A 20,463-nucleotide genomic window follows, 5' to 3' on the forward strand; every position below is an offset into this window, starting at 1 on the left:
CTGCTAATACAACCTAATTTATTTCATAGCCCATAGATCAAGAAGCGATCTCAACTTTCAAGTATTATTATTTAAGACATGTCATAAGACAATATACCTGCAGTAGATAGCAAATCCTCTGATGGACCTGGGCAAAGCAAATTGCAAACCTTCTGGAAAGGATTCCGCATTTTAGACACTATGAAGAACATTTGTGATTCATGGGAAAAGGTCCAAATACCAACATTAACAATTTCGAAGAAGTTGATGTCAACACTCAAGGATGACTTTGAGGGGTTTAAAGTTACTTAGTGGAGGGAATAACTATAAATATGCAAGAAATACCAAGAGAACTATAATTAGAAGTGGAACCTAAAGATGTACTGAATTGCTGTAATGTCAGGATAAAATTTAAACAGATGAGGACTTGCTTCTTTGGGATGAACAGAGAAAGTGTTTTGAGATAGCATCTACTACTGGTGGCAGTGATGTGAAAATTGGTGAAATGACTACGTAGGATTTAGAATATGACATAAACTTAGCTGATAAAGCAACCATAGGGTTTGAGAGGACTGACTACAATTTTGAAAGAATTTCTATGAGTAAAAAGCTATCAAATAAAATTGTGTGCTACAGAGGAATTATTTGTGAAAATGAAAGTGTCAGTCATTCAGTCGTGTCTGACTCTTTGATACAGACCCTGTGAACTGCAGCCTGTTAGGTTCCTCTGTTCATGGAATTCTCCAGGCAAGAATACTGGAATGGGTTGCAATTCCCTTCTCCAGACAGGTAGATACTTTACCACTGAGCCACCACGGACACTCCTCTTTGTGAAAGAACAAGTAAATCAATGTGGCTAATTCGATTGTTGTCTTATTTTAAGAAGCTATCACAGCCATCCCAAACCTTCAACAAACACCACCTGATCAGTCAGCAGCCACCAACATCAAGGCAATTTTCTTCACAAGATCTCTAGTCTTTCCCATTCTATTGTTTTCCTCTATTTCTTTGCATTGTTAATGTTTGCATTACCTTAAATAGCCATGCCTTTAAAACAGCTGCTAGAGTTTCCAGCAAATGTGGGCCTAGATGCAGTTTTTAGCACTGGGCAGGTCCTGAGTCAGATCTGATAAAGACAAACCTTTTAAGCAGCTCAGCCATGAAGCCATGAGACATGTGAAACAATAATATTTTTTTTTTTATGAATTAGTTTCATTCTTCTCTCACCAGTAATGGAAATCTGTAATGTTATTATCAATTCTTCCACTGAGCTAAGAAGCAGGGAATGGGTCTTTAGTAGTTACAATAACTTAAAAATCCTTTTTCTCATTGATATTCTGCCTTTGTTCTTTTATAAATGTTTTTCAAGTTGCTAAGAGCTATCGGTTAATTTTTTGAGTTCTGAAAATCTTTACTATGACAATTTTTACAAGTTCTTTCTCACTGCTTTTATGGGAAGGAAAATTTTCAGTAATTTTTTGTTTGTTTATTGAAGTGTAGTTGACTTACAAATATTACATTATTTTAGTTCTGCAACATAGTGATTTGGTTTTCTTATAATTTATAGTCCACAAAAATTATTATGAAATATTATTTATATTACTGGTGCTGATTTCAGTAATTCTTTCTACATTATTTTCCTGATGTCAACCAGTCATGACATCTTAATACAGTCTAATGAAGGGAGAAGGGACAAAGAAGGGAAATGGATGACATTAAGGATATTTCTAGCATGTTGGACACAAGTTTTTCCTTCTATATTGTTGCCCAAAATTTGTTACATGCCACATCTACCTTCAAGACAGGCTGGGAAACATATTTACACATAGTGGCCATAAGCTTTGATAAAAATCAGGCTCCTATTGTTCAGATCAGATCAGATCAGTCGCTCAGTCATGTCCGACTCTTTGCGACCCCATGAATCGCAGCACACCAGGCCTCCCTGTCCATCACCAACTACCGGAGTTCACTCAGACTCACGTCCATCGAGTTAGTGATGCCATCCAGCCATCTCATCCTCTGTCATCCCCTTCTCCTCCTGCCCCCAATCCCTCCCAGCATCAGAGTCTTTTCCAATGAGTCAACTCTTCGCATGAGGGGGCCAAAGTACTGGAGTTTCAGCTTTAGCATCATTCCCTCCAAAGAAATCCCAGGGCTGATCTCCTTCAGAATGGACTGGTTGGATCTCCTTGCAGTCCAAGGGACTCTCAAGAGTCTTCTCCAACACCACACTTCAAAACCATCAATTCTTCGGTGCTCAGCTTTCTTCACAGTCCAACTCTAACATCCATACATGACCACAGGAAAAACCATAGCCTTGACTAGACGAACCTTTGTTGGCAAAGTAATGTCTCTGCTTTTGAATATGCTATCTAGGTTGGTCATAACTTTCCTTCCAAGGAGTAAGCATCTTTTAATTTCATGGCTGCAGTCACCATCTGCAGTGATTTTGGAGCCCAGAAAAATAAAGTCTGACACTGTTTCCCCATCTATTTCCCATGAAGTGATGGGACCAGATGCCATGATCTTTATTTTCTGAATGTTGAGCTTTAAGCCAACTTTTTCACTCTCCACTTTCACTTTCATCAAGAGGCTCCTTCGTTCTTCTTTGCTTTCTGCCATAAGGGTGGTGTCATCTGCATATCTGAGGTTATTGATATTTCTCCCGGCAATCTTGATTCCAGCCTGTGTTTCTTCCAGTCCAGCATTTCTCATGATGTACTCTGCATAGAAGTGAAATAAACAGGGTGACAATATACAGCCTTGACATACTCCTTTTCCTATTTGGAACCAGTCTGTTGTCCCATGTCCAGTTCTAACTGTTGCTTCCTGACCTGCATACAGATTTCTCAAGAGGCAGGTCAGGTGGTCTGGTGTTCCCATCTCTTTCAGAATTTTCCACAGTTTATTGTGATCCACACACTCAAAGGCGTTGCCATAGTCAATAAAGCAGAAATAGATGTTTTTCTGGAATTCTCTTGCTTTTTCCATGGTCCAGCGGATGTTGGCAATTTGATCTCTGGTTCCTCTGCCTTTTCTAAAACCAGCTTGAACATCAGGAAGTTCATGGTTCACATATTGCTGAAGCCTGGCTTGGAGAATTTTGAGCATTACTTTACTAGCGTGAGATGGGTGCAATTGTGCAGTAGTTTGAGCATTCTTTGGCATTGCCTTTCTTTGGGATTGGAATGAAAACTGACCTTTTCCAGTCCTGTGGTCACTGCTGAGTTTTCCAAATTTGCTGGCATATTGAATGCAGCATTTTCACAGCATCATCTTTCAGAATTTGGAATAACTCAACTGGAATTCCATCACCTCCACTAGCTATGCTCATAGTGATGCTTTCTAAGGCCCACTTGACTTCACATTCCAGGATGTCTGGCTCTAGGTGAGTGATCACACCATCGTGATTATCTGGCTTGTGAAGATCTTTTCTGTACAGTTCTTCTGTGTATTCTTGCCATCTCTTCTTAATATCTTCTGCTTCTGTTAGGTCCATACCATTTCTGTCCTTTATCGAGCCCATCTTTGCATGAAATGTTCTTTTGGTATCTCTAATTTTCTTGAAGAGATCTCTAGTCTTTCCCATTCTGTTGTTTTCCTCTATTTCTTTGCATTGATCCCTGAAGAAGGCTTTCTTATCTCTTCTTGATATTTTTTTGAACTCTGCATTCAGATGCTTATATCTTTCCTTTTCTCCTTTGCTTTTCACTTCTTTTCTTTTCACAGCTATTTGTAAGGCCTCCCCAGACAGCCATTTGCTTTTTTGTATTTCTTTTCCATGGGGATGGTCTTGGTCCCTGTCTCCTGTACAACGTATTGTTAGACAACCAGAAAAAAAAGAAAAAAGAAAAAAAAACCTATTAGGGCAAACAAAGGCAGATCAAGTTTTTCTCACATACCACACATTCCTTATTCCCCAAGAAAATCTCATAGTTCTTCTTCATACCAGTCTTATAATTTTATTCATCTACTTTATCCTTCCCAAGATTGAAAATCTCTAGGTGCTAAACTGTCCTGTTCATACAACTCAGATGTGGCTTCTTACAGTGTAGAAATGTTTTTTAAAATGTATAAATCAGAAGATAAAAGTAAATGTAGAAAATGATCAATGATTTGTTTCTAGTTGTAATAAAACACCACTTACAGAAACTGCACAGATCTTTGATTTCTCAAGGGAATAAGTTCTTTGCTTAGGCTAGTGGAAAGGCCCTGGGTCTGCCTTTGTCTTTTTTTCATAGATTTTTGCTAAGAACTGTAAAAAGGAGGTAAAAACAGCCAGAAAAAAAAGATCCAGAAAACATTAATAATATAATTTTCAAAATTTCCCTATCACTGTACTTTTAGTTTACATTTTGTTTTCCTTCCTATAAACTAAGTGATACCTGGATTAATATATTTACCTCTGCAAAACAGGGTTTCAGCTTTCTATTCTTTATATCTGAGTTCCTAAAATTCATTTCTACTGTGATCTGAACATGACAAATTTATAGCCCAACTTCTGGTTCCAGAAAAACATTGCTTCTTTTGTCACCAGTGCTAGAATGATTCAAGCCCTACATCTACTTCTCGATATAACAACACTAAGAATCAGGCACTCAGCCTCTTGCTTCAGCTGTTGCAAGGGGAAAATGTGTCCATTTATATACTGTCACCTGAAATGAGAGTCCTCACTTCAAGGGGTTTACTCTTGCCTTCCAAAATTTCATGTGGGTATAGCTCCTAGTTGAAAATTATGTCAACATATTAAAACATAATCCTTAGGTCATTGGTTGATGGAGGATATTTGAGTCTCCAGATTTTAGCATGAAGTAAAGATTGGTATATTTGGTTAAAATTAAGTGACTTAATTTTAATATCTGCCCTAAAAGTCCAAGGTAGTGGAGTTATGATACAAAGTAGATTATCAATGTGTCTACTGACAGTGGGAGGTATAATGTAGCTTATAGGGGCAAGGGAAGTCCAATGATAAGGAAAATATCTTGCTTTGAGATAGAATTAGAGAAGTGATAGAGTAGAGAATAGTCCAATTTATCTAATTAGTCCAAATTATCCACTAAAACACACACACACACAGATAAACACACACATTTTGATTTCATTCTCTTCTCTTCCATTTTGTTCTTCTTTCTTTGTCTTTCTCACTCCTTTATACTGTTTTATTTTTAGTTTTACTTTTGTTTATTCTCTTTTCTTTATTCTTATTACCTAGTTTCCTTAAATAATAAAAAAGTGAAATTCTTAGTCACTCAGTGATGTTCAACTCTTTGTGACACCATGGACTGTAGCCCACCAGGCTCCTCTATTCATGGGATTCTCCAAGCAAGAATACTGGAGTGGGTAGCCATTCCCTTTTCCAGGGGATCTCCCCAATCTCTCCAACCTAGGGAATGAACCCAGGTCTCCTGCATTGCAGGCAGACTCTCTACCTTCTGAAACATATTAAATAATATTACATGTAGTACAACATAAATTTCAAAAGTTCTGTGATGAAGTTTCAAATTGAGTCATTAAATCTCATGCGAAATAGGATAGATCCTTTTTTAAAAGTTACCGAGTTGAACTAAAGCAATGTAGTTTTTGATCATATAATTCTCAATCTGTTTGTTTTTGATGTTTAATATTCACCTGAACAGTTTAGATAATAGTTGTCCATTGCCACTTGTGGGACTCTGGCTTACTGGCTCTTATCTGGAAAGTTTCTAATATACATGCCTTCTCTGGCTATCTTTCTTTTTTTCCTTCCTGTCTTTCTTTCTTTCCTTTCTCTTTCACTTTGGAAAATTATGAATATTAGAAAAGGGAAGACAATTATTATAATATGGTAAAACACTTCTGATAAATTCACTCACTTGCTTAGGCTCTCAATTAAAAAAATCATCATAATCTTTAGTAAATGTTCTCTGGTGCTAAGTTAACGTGACTTATTCTGAACAATCAAGTATATGCCAAGCATTTCTTAGCTCCTAGAGCACTTAAAAATTTTAAACTTTATGAAATAGATTAATTACAAATTTTAATTTAATAAGCCCTCATAAAAATAAAAGACTGTCTACAGTTTACTATTTTGGCATGTTTCAGTCCATTGGGTAGCAGAGATGGACACGACTGAACAGACTGAACTGAACTGAACTGAACTGAACTTTGACCTAATGATATTGCCTTCTCTGGCAAATATCTTAGAGACATGTCATTTAGCAACATAAAGTTGGGCTTAGAAATTCCTTTATTTTTAAAATGTATTTTCCTTTAAATTATTTTATTACTTTTTGTTCTCTGACATAATAGACTGAGCAATGACGTGAAAAAAGTGTATTGCTCCCTGAGGAACTACTCATTTTGCATTAGACATTCATCAAGTGCTATTAAACATTTAAAAATGCAAAAATCCTAGCTAGTTACTGACGAAAGCGTTCATATAAAGAGTAAAATAGGTATAATGACTTGAAAAAAGAAATCATTCTCAAAGAAGAGAAAGAGTAACCTCTTTAGGAAAATATAAAATACTGAAAGCAGTGTAAGTACCTTACTTATTCTCCCAACCATGGTACTTTGCACAGTGTAGTTGTTAAAATAAATTCCAGATGAATTGTATTGGAATACTGATATATTAAAATGTCATCTTCCAGACACTGAGAGTCTTATTAGAACAAACAGCCAATATGGGGAAAATATTGGTATTTCAGTGAATATTCTTAAGCTACAATCTTAAATTATAAGTAATATCAGTAAATTTGAACAATAAAATGGAAGGCCAGAATGAAAAAATAAGGTGATAAAAGTAACTGGCTTAGGAGAGAAGGAACCTCAGTTCAGCTCGGCCGCTCAGTTGTTTCTAACTCTTTGCGACCCCATGGACTGCAGCACGTCAGACTTCCCTGTCCAACACTAACTCCTGGAGCTTGCTCAAACTCATGTGCATCGAGTTGGTGATGGCATCCATCTATCCATCTCAACCATTGTCATCCCCTTCTTCTCCTGCCTTCAATCTTTCCCAGCATCAGTATCTTTTCTAATGAGCCACTTCTTCACATCAGGTGGCCAAATATGGAAGCTTCAGCCTCAGCATCAGTCCTTCCAATGAATATTCAGGACTGATTTCCTTTAGGATTGACTGGGTTGATCTCCTTGCAGTCCAGGGGACTCTCAAGAGTCTTCTCCAATACCACAGTTCAAAAACATCCATTCTTCGGTGCTCACCCTTCTTTATGATCCAACTCTCATATCTATGCCTGACTTCTAGAAAAACCAAACCTCTGACTATACAGACCTTTGTCAGCAAAGTAATGTCTCTACTTTTTGAGTATGCTGTCTAGGTTTGTCATAGCTTTTCTTCCAAGGAGCAAACATCTTTTAATTTCATGGCTGTAGTCAACATCTGCAGTGATTTTGGAGCCCAAGAAAACGAAATCTGTCACTGTTTCCATTGTTTCCCCATCTATTTGCCATGAAGTGATGTGACCAAATGCCATGATCTTAGATTTTTAGAATGTTGTGTTTTAAGACAGCTTTTTCATTCTCCTCTTCACTTTCATCAAAGAGGGTCTTTAGTTCCTCTTTGCTTTCTGCTATAAGGTTGGTGTCATCTGCCTATTTTTAGTTTTTATATTTCTCCAGGCAATCTTGATTCCAGCTTGTGCTTCATCCAGCCTGACATTTTGCATAATGTACTCTGCATACAAGTTAAATCAGCAGGGTGACAATAAACAGCTTTGATGTACTCCTTTCCAATTTTGAACCAATCTGTTGTCCCATTTCCTGTTCTGTTTCTCCTTGACCTGAGTACCAGTTTTTCAGGAGGCAGGTAAGGTGGTCTGGTATTCCCATCTCTTTAGGAATGTTTCATAGTTTGTTGTGATCTACGCAGTCCATCCTAAAGGAAATCAGTCCTGAATATTCATTGGAAGGACTGATGCTGAATCTGAAACTCCAATACTTTAGTCACCTGATGCGAAGAACTGACTCATTGGAAAAGACCCTGATGCTGGGAAAGATTGAAGGCCGGAGGATAAAGGGATGACAGAGGATAAGATGGTTGGATAGCATCACTGACACGATGGACATGAATTTGAGTATGCTCTGGGAGTTGGTGATGTACAGGGATGCCTGGCATGCTGCAGTCTATGGGGTCACAAAGAGTCAGACACAACTGAGTGCCTGAACCAAACTGAACTGAACACAGTCAAAGGCTTTAGCATAGTCAGTGAAGCAGAAGTAGATGTTTCTCTGGAATACAGATGGATAATAAACACATTAAAAAATACTCAATATCACTTGTTATTAGAGAAATGCAAATCAAAACTGCAATGAGGTGTCATCTCACACTGGTCAGAATGGCCATCATCAAAAAATCTACAAACAATAAATGCTGGAGAGGATGTGAAGTAAAGGAAATCCTCTTGCTCTGTTGGTGAGAATGTAAATTTATATAGCCACTATGGAGAACAGAAGAATATACAATGGACTAAAGACAATCTCTTTAACAAGTGGTGCTGGGAAAACTGGTCAACCACTTGTAAAAGAATGAAACTAGAACACTTTCTAACACCATACACAAAAATAAACTCAAAATGGATTAAAGATCTAAATGTAAGACCAGAAACTATAAAACTCCTAGAGGAGAACATAGGCAAAACACTCTCTGACATACATCACAGCAGGATCCTCTATGACCCACCTCCCAGAATATTGGAAATCAAAGCAAAAATAAACAAATGGGACCTAATTAACCTTAAAAGCTTCTGCACAACAAAGGAAACTATAAGCAAGGTGAAAAGACAGCCTTCAGAATAGGAGAAAATAATAGCAAATGAAGCAACTGACAAACAACTAATCTCAAAAATATACAAGCAACACCTACAGCTCAACTCCAGAAAAATAAATGACCCAATCAAAAAATGGGCCAAAGAACTAAATAGACATTTCTCCAAAGAAGACATACAGATGGCTAACAAACACATGAAAAGATGCTCAACATCACTCATTATCAGAGAAATGCAAATCAAAACCACTATGAGGTACCATTTCATGCCAGTCAGAATGGCTGCGATCCAAAAGTCTACAAGCAATAAATGCTGGAGAGGGTGTGGAGAAAAGGGAACCCTCTTACACTGTTGGTGAGAATGCAAACTAGTACAGCCACTATGGAGAACAGTGTGGAGATTCCTTAAAAAACTGGAAATAGAACTGCCTTATGATCCAGCAATCCCACTGCTGGGCATACACACTGAGGAAACCAGAAGTGAAAGAGACACGTGTACCCCAATGTTCATCGCAGCACTGTTTATAATAGCCAGGACATGGAAGCAACCTAGATGTCCATCAGCAGATGAATGGATAAGAAAGCTGTGGTACATATACACAATGGAGTATCACTCAGCCATTAAAAAGAATACATTTGAATCAGTTCTGAGGTGGATGAAACTGGAGCCTATTATCCAGAGTGAAGTAAGCCAGAAAGAAAAATACCAATACAATATACTAATGCATATATATGGAATTTAGAAAGATGGTATCAATAACCCTGTATATGAGACAGCAAAAGAGACACTGATGTATAGAACAGTCTTTTGGACTCTGTGGGAGAGGGAGAGGGTGGGATGATTTGGGATAATGGCATTGAAATATGTATAATATCATATATGAAATGAGTTGCCAGTCCAGGTTCGATGCATGACACTTGATGCTTGGGGTTGGTGCAATGGGATGACCCAGAGGGATGGTATGGGGAGAAAGGAAGGAGAAGGGTTCAGGATGGGGAACACATGTATACCTGTGGAGGATTCATTTCGATATATGGCAAAACCAATACAATATTGTAAAGTTAAAAAATAAAATAAATTTTTTTAAAAAAAAGCAAAACTTGGAGTAAAACTACAATATGACCTAGCAATCTCAACTACTGAGCATATACCCTGAGGAAGCCAGAATTGAAAAAGACACATGTATCCCAATATTCACTGCAGCACTATTTACAATAGCCAGGACATGAAAGCAACCTAGATGTCAGTCAAGAGATAAATGGATAAAGAAGTTTTGGTACACATATACAATGGAATATTTCTCAGTCATATAAAGGAAAACATTTGATCTAGTTCTAGAAAGCTGGATGAACCTAGAGCCTGTTAACAGAGTAAAGTAAGTCAGAAAAAGAAAGACAAATATTGTATATTAAGACACACACACACATATATACACATATATGGAATATAGAAAAATGGTATGATGAGCCTATTTTCAATGCAGGGATAGAGACTCAGACATAGAGAACAGACTTATGCACACAGGTGGCAGGAGAGGGTGAGATGAATTGAGAGAGTATATACATTACCATATGTAAAATAAACAGCTTATTTTTAGTTTCTATATAACACAAGGAGCTCTACCTGGTTCTCTGTGAGAACCTAGAGAGGAGGGATTGGGTGGGAGGTTTGAGGGAGATTTAAGAGGGAAGGGACATACATATATCTATGGCTGATTCATGTTGATATATGGAAGAAATCAAAACAACTTTGTAAAGCAATTATCCTCCAATTAAAAATAAATTAATCAAAAAGTTAATGTAGTAGCACTATTTATAACAGATAAGAGTTTTAAGAAACTTAAGTGTCCATCAATAGATGAATGGATGAAGAAGAAGCAATATATATAATGGAATATTATCAGCCATAAAAAAGAAATCTTGTCATTTGCAACAACATGGATTGATTCAGAGAGTATTAAGTTTAGTGAAATTTCAGACAAAGAAAGACGAATGTTGTACGATATAAATGATATGTGGAGTCTGAAAATTATAGTAAAGTAGTGAATATAGCAAAAAAAAAAAAAAAAGCAGAGTCACAAACATAGAAAACAAATCAGTCCTTACCAGTGGAGAATGTGATAGGGACAACATAAGGGTGAGGGAGTAGAGAGTTCAAACTATTGGATGTAAGATAGGCTCAAGGATATATTATACAATGTGAGGAATATAACCAATATTTTGCAATAACTGCAAATGGAAAGTTAACTTTAAAACTTGTATACAATTTTTAAATTTTTAAATTAAATTTAGGTGTTAAAAAACAAACAAAAGAAAGTGGTTGATACAGACGCAAATGAAGTTTGGGGGATTCTGTTATTTTGAGGACTATCTTAATATGGGATTAAATATTCTATTTTCTTTTCTCCAGGTTAGTCTTTGAGACATCCCATGTCAAGCCTTTTTTCTTTTGGTGTTGTGACATTTCACAATAATGTGCCTTGCTTAATGTTTATTTATGAATATATTTCATGCAGGTGCTAAAAATTGCATAAGGATTGTGGGTAAATAAACAAGATGGCACCAGTCAGGCTCTCTCAGCTCATGCTATCATGCCCTCTCAGCATGTGTTCTGTAAACAATGACTTTGCACAGTTATATAACAGCTGAGATCACTTATAGTGCTTCACATGTGAAGCACAAGGTACTCGCTTGGCCATGGCTGGTCTTGTTCTGTAAGAATATATAAGCTTCACCTGAAAAGCCCTGGTGGCTGCTGCACCAGGGGTACACTGGGGCCACATCATGGTTATGTTATGTGAGGTTATGTTATGGCTACATTATGGTTAAGTTATGGCTGCTGCTATAGCTGCTGCATCAGCAAGGAGAGAGGCTGTGTTATGTCCCCCATGCCAGCCGGGAAAGAATAAGCATGTCTTCAGTTCCTACAGCTCCTCCCATCTTCTTCCAGCCTCCTAGCTCTAGCCTTGCCTACCCTGGGTTCAACAAACAGTATGAACAGCAAGGCAACTGGCATAATGAGCAGGACCAGGAATAAGCAATATTTTTTATAATTAATAATTTTAACACAATAAAATTGAAACCTTATTTTCTTTTGATTTCTTATTTATAAATGAAATAAATAAATAAACAATTATACTGCTTCAGATAACTTGAAACAATGCTACTTATGGTTTTATATGTATATATGTGTGCATGCTCAGTTGTGTCAGACTCTTGTGACCCCATGGACTGCAGCCCGCCAGGTTCCTCTGTCCATGGAATTCTCCAGGCAAGAATGCTGGAGTGGGTTGCCATGCCCTTCTCTAGGGTATCTTCCCAATCCTGGGATTGAACCTGTGTCTCCTGAATTGCAGGCAGCTTCTTTACCAGCTGAGCCACCAGGGAATATATGGAATATATGGTTTTATATAAATATATCCTAAAGAGAAGCCCAGGTTTGGATAAAGAGTTAAGTTTAAATCCTACTTTATTTCTTGCTAGCTGTGTAACATTTTCCAAATTACCTATCATTGACATTGTGATTTAGTTCTGCATATTTCAGATTATGTATCCTTATTTCAAAGTTGTTTTGATGGTTAAAGGTGATAGCACAGGGGAAAGTGCTCAGCAAAATAAACGGAGTACAATGTGTTCACAAAGAACATAGCTTCCCCTTTCACTTCACTTATGTGGCTTTTGATTTTTCATTTTTCTTAAGCCTGTAGACAGTATTCTAGAATTGAATAACAAAAAATACCTTTTTAAAAAGAGGGAGGAGTTTGAACCACACAAACTTAAGAAATAAAGACTTTCTCAATGAAAAAAATGACTTTAATGGTGGGTTATTAGCCCAAAGGAAAGATGTATTTATATTATTTATGGCTAAGCAACAAGATATATTCATCTACAGAAGTATGTAGTCATTCCTGGCTCTAATGAGCTGAATTATATGTCATCTTAAATGACATCAGTATGCTCCCCCACTTTCAGAACTATGAGCATTTCATATGTGAGCATCCAGAACTATAATACACTTTGTAGTATGAGGAGGACTGTTGTGTCTCCTCCCCAGTACTATTTTTATAGTTTATGGTTCTTCAGCCTGATTGATATTATCTTCATCTCCTTTTGATAAATCTCTTGATCCTTAGAAGTAAGAAAACTATTTATTTACTTACATTATACCTGTATGTGTCAGATTAATCATCTGGTGTCCAGCCAACTTTATAGAAACCCATGTTTTGCAATTAATAAAATAGTTTTATTATCCTTGATAATTTTAACACAAGATAAAATTGAAACCCTAATCTGGTCCCACTTTTCTCCCTACTCCATAGATCTTTAAACCCTAGATCTGCTACTAGGGAAATTAGTTTGAGAAACATTATAGATGATCAATAATTTTCAATATGTTGAGAAGCATAAGAATGACTCTTGTCTTAGGCTTTGTTATACATTGCTTGAGAGAAGTGTGAGCACATGATCCAGTGCGACTCATTCTTATGGTGACATATTTTATGACTGGTATAGGAGATCCAGTCAAATTAATTTGTACAAAGAACCTCTAGTGTGAGACAAGGAATCAGGTCGTTTATGCTTGGAGGAAGATTTTAAGACATTTTGAGATTTTTATGTAGGCTCAGTGAGTGTGACTTTCTTGAGAAAAATAATGGCCATTATAGATGGAAAAGGAAGGATTTACTCCATATTTTCTGCTTTTTCTCCAGACACAGCAAGTTAGCCATATAGACTAGTTGCAATATTGCAATGCAAGTCTGACATTAACTACCCAGAGTTGCTATATGCTCCACAAGTTAAGGGGGCTTCCCTCATAGCTCAGTCAGTAAATCATCTGCCTGCAATGCAGGAGACCTGGGTTCAATCCCTGGGTCAGGAAGATCCCATGGAGAAAGAAATGGCAACCCACTCCAGTATTCTTGCCTGGAGAATCCCAAGGACAGAGGAACCTGGTGGGCTACAGTCCATGGGGCCGCAAGAGTCGGACACGACTTAGTGACTAAACCACCACCACCACAAGTTAAGGGCACAGTATTAAACAAGACTGTCTTCACCCCAGACATCAGCTGCAAGTTAAAGGCCACCCACACACTTCTAACTAACTGGATAAATTTTGTGTTTCCACTACCCTGTCAGATTTGATAATTTGCTAGAATAATTCACAGAACCAAAGAAATCATTTTAATTATTGTTATGGCTTTATTATAAAAAACTTGAATCAGGCAAAAGATGAGACTCATAAGACAATGTCAAAGAGAGTTCTAAATGTAGAGTTTGTGTTCTCTACCTGCAGAATCAGTACACATTATCCTCCTGGTGTGTTCATGTGTTTACCAATCAGGAAGCTCACCTGAACCTTGGTATCCAAAGTTTTTATTGGAATTTCATCATGTAGTCATGATTGATAGAATCACTGATTATGTAACCAAATTCAATCTTCATCTCCCCTGCATGCCATTGAGGTTGGGTTGATGTCACCTAGCTCAAAATACTATGCTTCTAACGTCATGGTTGGTCTTTCTGGCATGGCCAACACACAGCCTAAAGCTATCTAAAGCCCTATCATGTGTCACCTCTTTAGCTTAGACTCAGAAGGGACCCACTATAATAAATATACTTCTATTACTAGCATAATTCCAATGGTTTAAATGCTTTGTCTAAGAAACCTGGGACAAAGACCAGTCAAATCCTTTATTGTACAATACCACCACTTAGTTGTTGGAGAAGGCAATGGCACCCCACTCCAGTACTCTTACCTGGAAAATCCCATGGGCGGAGGAGCCTGGTGGGCTGCAGTCCATGGGGTCGCTAAGAGTCGGACACGACTGAGCGACTTCACTTTCACTTTTCACTTTCATGCATTGGAGAAGGAAATGGCAACCCACTCCAGTGTTCTTGCCTGGAGAATTCCAGGGACGGGGGAGCCTGGTGGGCTTCTGTCTATGGGGTCGCACAGAGTCAGACACGACTGAAGCGACTTAACAGCAGCAGCAGCAACCACTTAGTTGTAACATGATGTAGCCATGGATAATAAAATCTGAGTTGAAAACAGTATGAGAAATACCAAACTAAAAAGCAAATGGCATTCAGCTAAATGTAGGACATAATGGGATATGCATAGATTCCCAAGTCAGAAATGAATTTGAATTCTTGTCCTAATATTTACTGTGTGGTTTTGAAATTGTCACTTATTCTATACAATTCTTAGTTTTGTCATTCATTTAAAAAAGTTATTCTAGAAAATATACTATAAATCTATCAAGATACCTATTTACATTCATTGATGATTAATTTTATGTTTTAACTTGACTGGGTGATGGAGTGCCCTGATACTGGGATGTTTTTATCTTTTTCAGAATATTTTGTGAGGTAATTTTGGATGAAGTTAACAGTGAAACTGAGGAACTTTGAGTAAAATTGATTTCCCTCTTCATTGTGAGTAGGTCTCGTTCAATCAGTATATGACCTGAATAAAACAAGAGAACATTCTTCAGAAGACTGCCTTCAGACTTGATTTGCAACAATAGTTGTTCCTGGTTCTAAATAAGAAAACCTTTAAACTCAGACCAGAACTTTGGCTATTCTGGGTCTCCAGCTTTCCTGTCAGAGTTTGGACTGCCTAAGTTGCATAATTACATGAACCAACTCATTTCTACACATAAATACACACACACACACACATCCTATCAGTTCTATTTCTCTGAAGCTGCTGCTGCTGCTAAGTCGCTTCAGTCAGTGTCCGACTCTGTGTGACCCCATAGACGGCAGCCCACCAGGCTCCCCCGTCCCTGGGATTCTCTAGGCAAGAACACTGGCGTGGGTTGCCATTTCCTTCTCCAATGCATGAAAGTGAAAAGGGAAAATGAAGTCGCCCAGTCGTGTCCGACTCTTAGTGACCCCATGGACTGTAGCTTACCAGGCTCCTCTGCCCATGGGATTCTTCAGGCAAGAGTACTGGAGTGGGGTGCCATTGCCTTCTCCGATTTCTCTGAAGAATCCTGATTAATATAAATACACCATTTTAAAATTGACTATCTATTTGCAATCAATGTTTGACCAAAATCATACCATGTGATACTCACCTCTCAGCCACAAGTCATTAGATCTTTGATCTATGATTCAACATGCAACTGAAAAGTTGGCTGCTTATATGTATGCCAACATTACATTCTATCATCTGGCATTGCAATGAAAATTAGGGAAAATTAGATCATCCACTTATTAATAGAATGCAGGCAGCCGTGACAGGCGCGCCATAGTGCAGGCGGCGAGTTACCCCACGTCCGAGGTCAGGGGCAGTGGCCGAGAGTACCAGACAGCGACGGCATAGGAATGGCCGAGAGGAGCTACCCCGCGTCCGAGGTCAGGGGGAGCGGCTGAGAGGAGATACCCAGTGTTCGAGGTCAAGGGTGGAGACGGGAGGAGTTACCCCATGCCCGAGTCAGGGGCGGCGGCCAGGATGAGCTACCCCATGCCCCTAAGCCCGAGGCCAGGGGTGGTGGCCAGGAGGAGCTACCCCATGCCCCCATGCCTGAGGCCAGGGGAGGCGGCCAGGAGGAGATACCCCATGCCCCTAAGTCCGAGGCCAGGGGCGGTAGCCGGGAGGACCAGCCCCACATCCAAGGAGCCATGGCTGCGCAGGCGCAGAAGGGCCTAGAGGAGCTATCCCACATTGAAGGTCAGGAAGGGTGGTGGTGAGGAGATACCCCTCGTCCAAGGTAAGGAGCAATGGCTGCGCTTTGCTGGAGTAGCCGTGAAGAGATACCCCATGCCCAAGGTAAGAGAAACCCAAGTAAGACGGTAGGTGTTGCAAGAGGGCATCAGAGGGCAAACACACTGAAACCATACTCACAGAAAACTAGTTAATCTAATCACACTAGGACCACAACCTTGTATAACTCAATGAAACTAAGCCATGCCCGTGGGGCAACCCAAGACAGACGGATCATAGTGGAGAGATTTGACAGAATGTGGTCCACTGGAGAAGGGAATGGCAAACCACTTCAGTATTCTTGCCTTGAGAACCCCATGAACAATATGAAAAGGCAAAATGATAGGATACTGAAGGAGAAACTCCCCATGTCAGTAGGTGCCCAATATGCTACTGGAGATCAGTGGAGAAATAACTCCAGAAAGAATGAAGGGATGGAGTCAAAGAAAAAACAATACCCGGCTGTGGTTGTGACTAGTGATAGAAGCAAGGTCTGATGCTGTAAAGAGCAATATTGCACAGGAACCTGGAATGTCAGGTCCTTGAATCAAGGCAAATTGGAAGTGGTCAAACAAGAGATGGCAAGAGTGAATGTTGACATTCTAGGAATCAGTGAACTGAAATGGGCTGGAATGGGTGAATTTAACTCAGATGACCATTATATCTACTACTGTGGGCAGGAATCCCTCAGAAGAAATGGAGTAGCCATCATGGTCAACAAAAGAGTCTGAAATGCAGTACTTGGATGCAATCTCAAAAACGACAGAATGATCTCTGTTCGTTTCCAAGGCAAACCATTCAATATCACAGTAATCCAAGTCTATGCCCCAACCAGTAATGCTGAAGAAGCTGAAGTTGAACGGTTCTATGAAAACCTACAAGACCTTTTAGAACTAACACCCAAAAAAGATGTCCTTTTCATTATAGGGGACTGGAATGCAAAAGTAGGAGGTCAAGAAACACCAGGAGTAACAGGAAAATTTGGCCTTGGAATACGGAATGAAGCAGGGCAAAGACTGATAGAGTTTTGCCAAGAAAATGCACTGGTCATAACAAACACCCTCTTCCAACAACACAAGAGAAGACTCTATACATGGACATCACCAGATGGTCAACACCGAAATCAGATAGATTATATTCTTTGCAGCCAAAGATGGAGAAGCTCTCTACAGTCAGCAAAAACAAGACCAGGAGCTGACTGTGGCTCAGATCGTGAACTGCTTATTGCCAAATTCAGACTGAAATTGAAGAAAATAGGGAAAACCAATAGACCATTCAGGTATGACCTAAATCAAACCCCTTATGATTATACAGTGGACGTGAGAAATAGATTTAAGGGCCTAGATCTGATAGATAGAATGCCTGATGAACTATGGATGGAGGTTTTTGACACTGTAGAGGAGAGAGGGATCAAGACCATTCTCATAGAAAAGAAATGCAAAAAAGCGAAATGGCTGTGTGGGGAGGTCTTACAAATAGCTGTGAAAAGAAGAGAAGCGAAAAGCAAAGGAGAAAAGGAAAGATATAAACATCTCAATGCAGAGTTCAAATGAATAGTAAGAAGAGATAAAAAAGCCTTTTTCAGTGATCAATGCAAAGAAATAGAGGAAAACAACAGAATGGGAAAGACTAGAGATTTCTTCAAGAAAATTAGAGATACCAAGGGAACATTTCATGCAAAGATGAGCTCGATAAAGGACAGAAATGGTATGGACCTAACAGAAGCAGAAGATATTAAGAAGAGATGGCAAGAATACACAGAAGAACTGTACAAAAAAGATCTTCATGACCCAGATAATCACGATGGTGTGATCATTCACCTAGAGCCAGACATCCTTGAATGTGAAGTCAAGTGGGCTTTAGAAAGCATCACTATGAACAAAGCTAGTGGAGGTGATGGAATTCCAGTTGAGCTATTCCAAATTCTGAAAGATGATGCTGTGAAAGTGCTGCACTCAATATGCCAGCAAATTTGGAAAACTCAACAGTAGCCACAGGACAAGAAAAGGTCAGTTTTCATTCCAATCCCAAAGAAAGGCAATGCCAAAGAATGCTCAAACTACTGCACAATTGCACTCATCTCACATGCTAGTAAAGTAATGCTCAAAATTCTCCAAGCCAGGCTTCAGCAATATGTGAACCGTGAACTTCCAAATGTTCAAGCTGGTTTTAGAAAAGGCAGAGGAACCAGAGACCAAATTGCCAACATCCACTGGATCATGGAAAAAGCAAGAGAGTTCCAGAAAAACATCTATTTGTGCTTTATAGACTATGCCAAAGCCTTTGACTGTGTGGATCACAATAAACTGTGGAAAATTCTGAAAGAGATGGGAATACCAGACCACCTGATCTGCCTCTTGAGAAATTTGTATGCAGGTCAGGAAGCAACAGTTAGAACTGGACATGGAACAACAGACTGATTCCAAATAGGAAAAGAGTTCGTCAAGGCTGTATATTGTCACCCTGCTTATTTAACTTATATGCAGAGTACATCATGAGAAACACTGGGCTGTATGAAGCACAAGCTGGAATCAAGATTGCTGGGAGAAATATCAATAACCTCAAATATGCAGATGACACCACCCTTATGGCAGAAAATAAAGAGGAACTAAAAAGCCTCTTGATTAAAGTGAAAGTGGAGAGTGAAAAAGTTGGCTTAAAGCTCAACATTCAGAAAACGAAGATCATGGCATCCGGTCACACCACTTCTTGTGAAATAGATGGGGAAACAGTGGAAAGAGTGTCAGTTATTTTTCTGGGCTCCAGAATCACTACAGATGGTGACTGTAGCCATGAAATTAAAAGATGCTTACTCCTTGGAGGGAAAGTTATGACCAACCTAGATAGCATATTCAAAAGCAGAGACATTCCTTTGCCAACAAAGGTCCGTCTAGTCAAGGCTATGGTTTTTCCTGTGGTCATGTATGGATGTGAGAGTTGGACTGTGAAGAAGGCTGAGCACCGAAGAATTGATGCTTTTGAACTGTGGTGTTGGAGAAGACTCTTGAGAGTCCTTTGGACTGCAAGGAGATCCAACCAGTCCATTCTGAAGGAGATCAGCCCTGGGGTTTCTTTGGAAGGAATGATGCTAAAGCTGAAACTCCAGTACTTTGGCCACCTCATGAGAAGAGTTGACTCATTGGAAAAGACTCTGATGCTGGGAGGGATTGGGGGCAGGAAGAGAAGGGGACAACAGAGGATGAGATGGCTGGATGGCATTGCTGACTTGATGGACGTGAGTCTGAGTGAACTCCGGGAGTTGGTGATGGAGAGGGAGGCCTGGCATGCTGTGACTCATGGGGTCGCAAAGAGTTGGACACGACTGAGCGACTGATCTGATCTGATCTGATCTTGGCAAATAGCTTAGATTTTGTGAAGAGATAAATCATCAAGTATTTTGATTGGATAAAAGAGAAGATGCAATGGCTGCATACACAGAGTTAGTGATTTTTTTAAAAAGCAGTAATTCTGGCATTGTTGTTATTCAGTCAGTTAGTCGTGTCCAGCTGTTTGTGACCCCGTGGACTACAGCACACCAGGCTTCCCTATCCTTCACCATCTCCTGGAGCTTGTTCAAACTCATGTCAATTGAGTCAGTGACATCATCCACCCTTCATCCACCCATCTCATCCTCACTCATCCCCTTTTCCTCCTGCCTTCTATTTTTTTCCAGCCTCAGGGTCTTTTCCAATGAGTCACCTCTTTGCATCAGGTGGCCAAAGTACTGGAACTTCAGCCCCAGCATCAGTCCTTCCAATAAATATTCAGGACTGATTTCCTTTAGGATTAATTGGTTTGATGTCCTTGCAGTCCAAGGGTTTCTCAAGAGTCTTCTCATAGGACCCTGCATTTGAATTCAAGCATTCTAATTTCATATATCAAGTCAATAGAAGCATTGACTTGAATTAGCATTCCCCTTCAACTCTGACATGTAAAAAGCTTGAAAGTCATCATGCGCATTCTGTCTGGATAACCAGATACTTACTTCAAAATAAGGAATAAAATCAGAGAA

The sequence above is a fragment of the Bubalus bubalis genome, chromosome 7 (assembly GCF_019923935.1).
Source record: "Bubalus bubalis isolate 160015118507 breed Murrah chromosome 7, NDDB_SH_1, whole genome shotgun sequence".
NCBI lineage: Eukaryota > Metazoa > Chordata > Mammalia > Artiodactyla > Bovidae > Bubalus > Bubalus bubalis.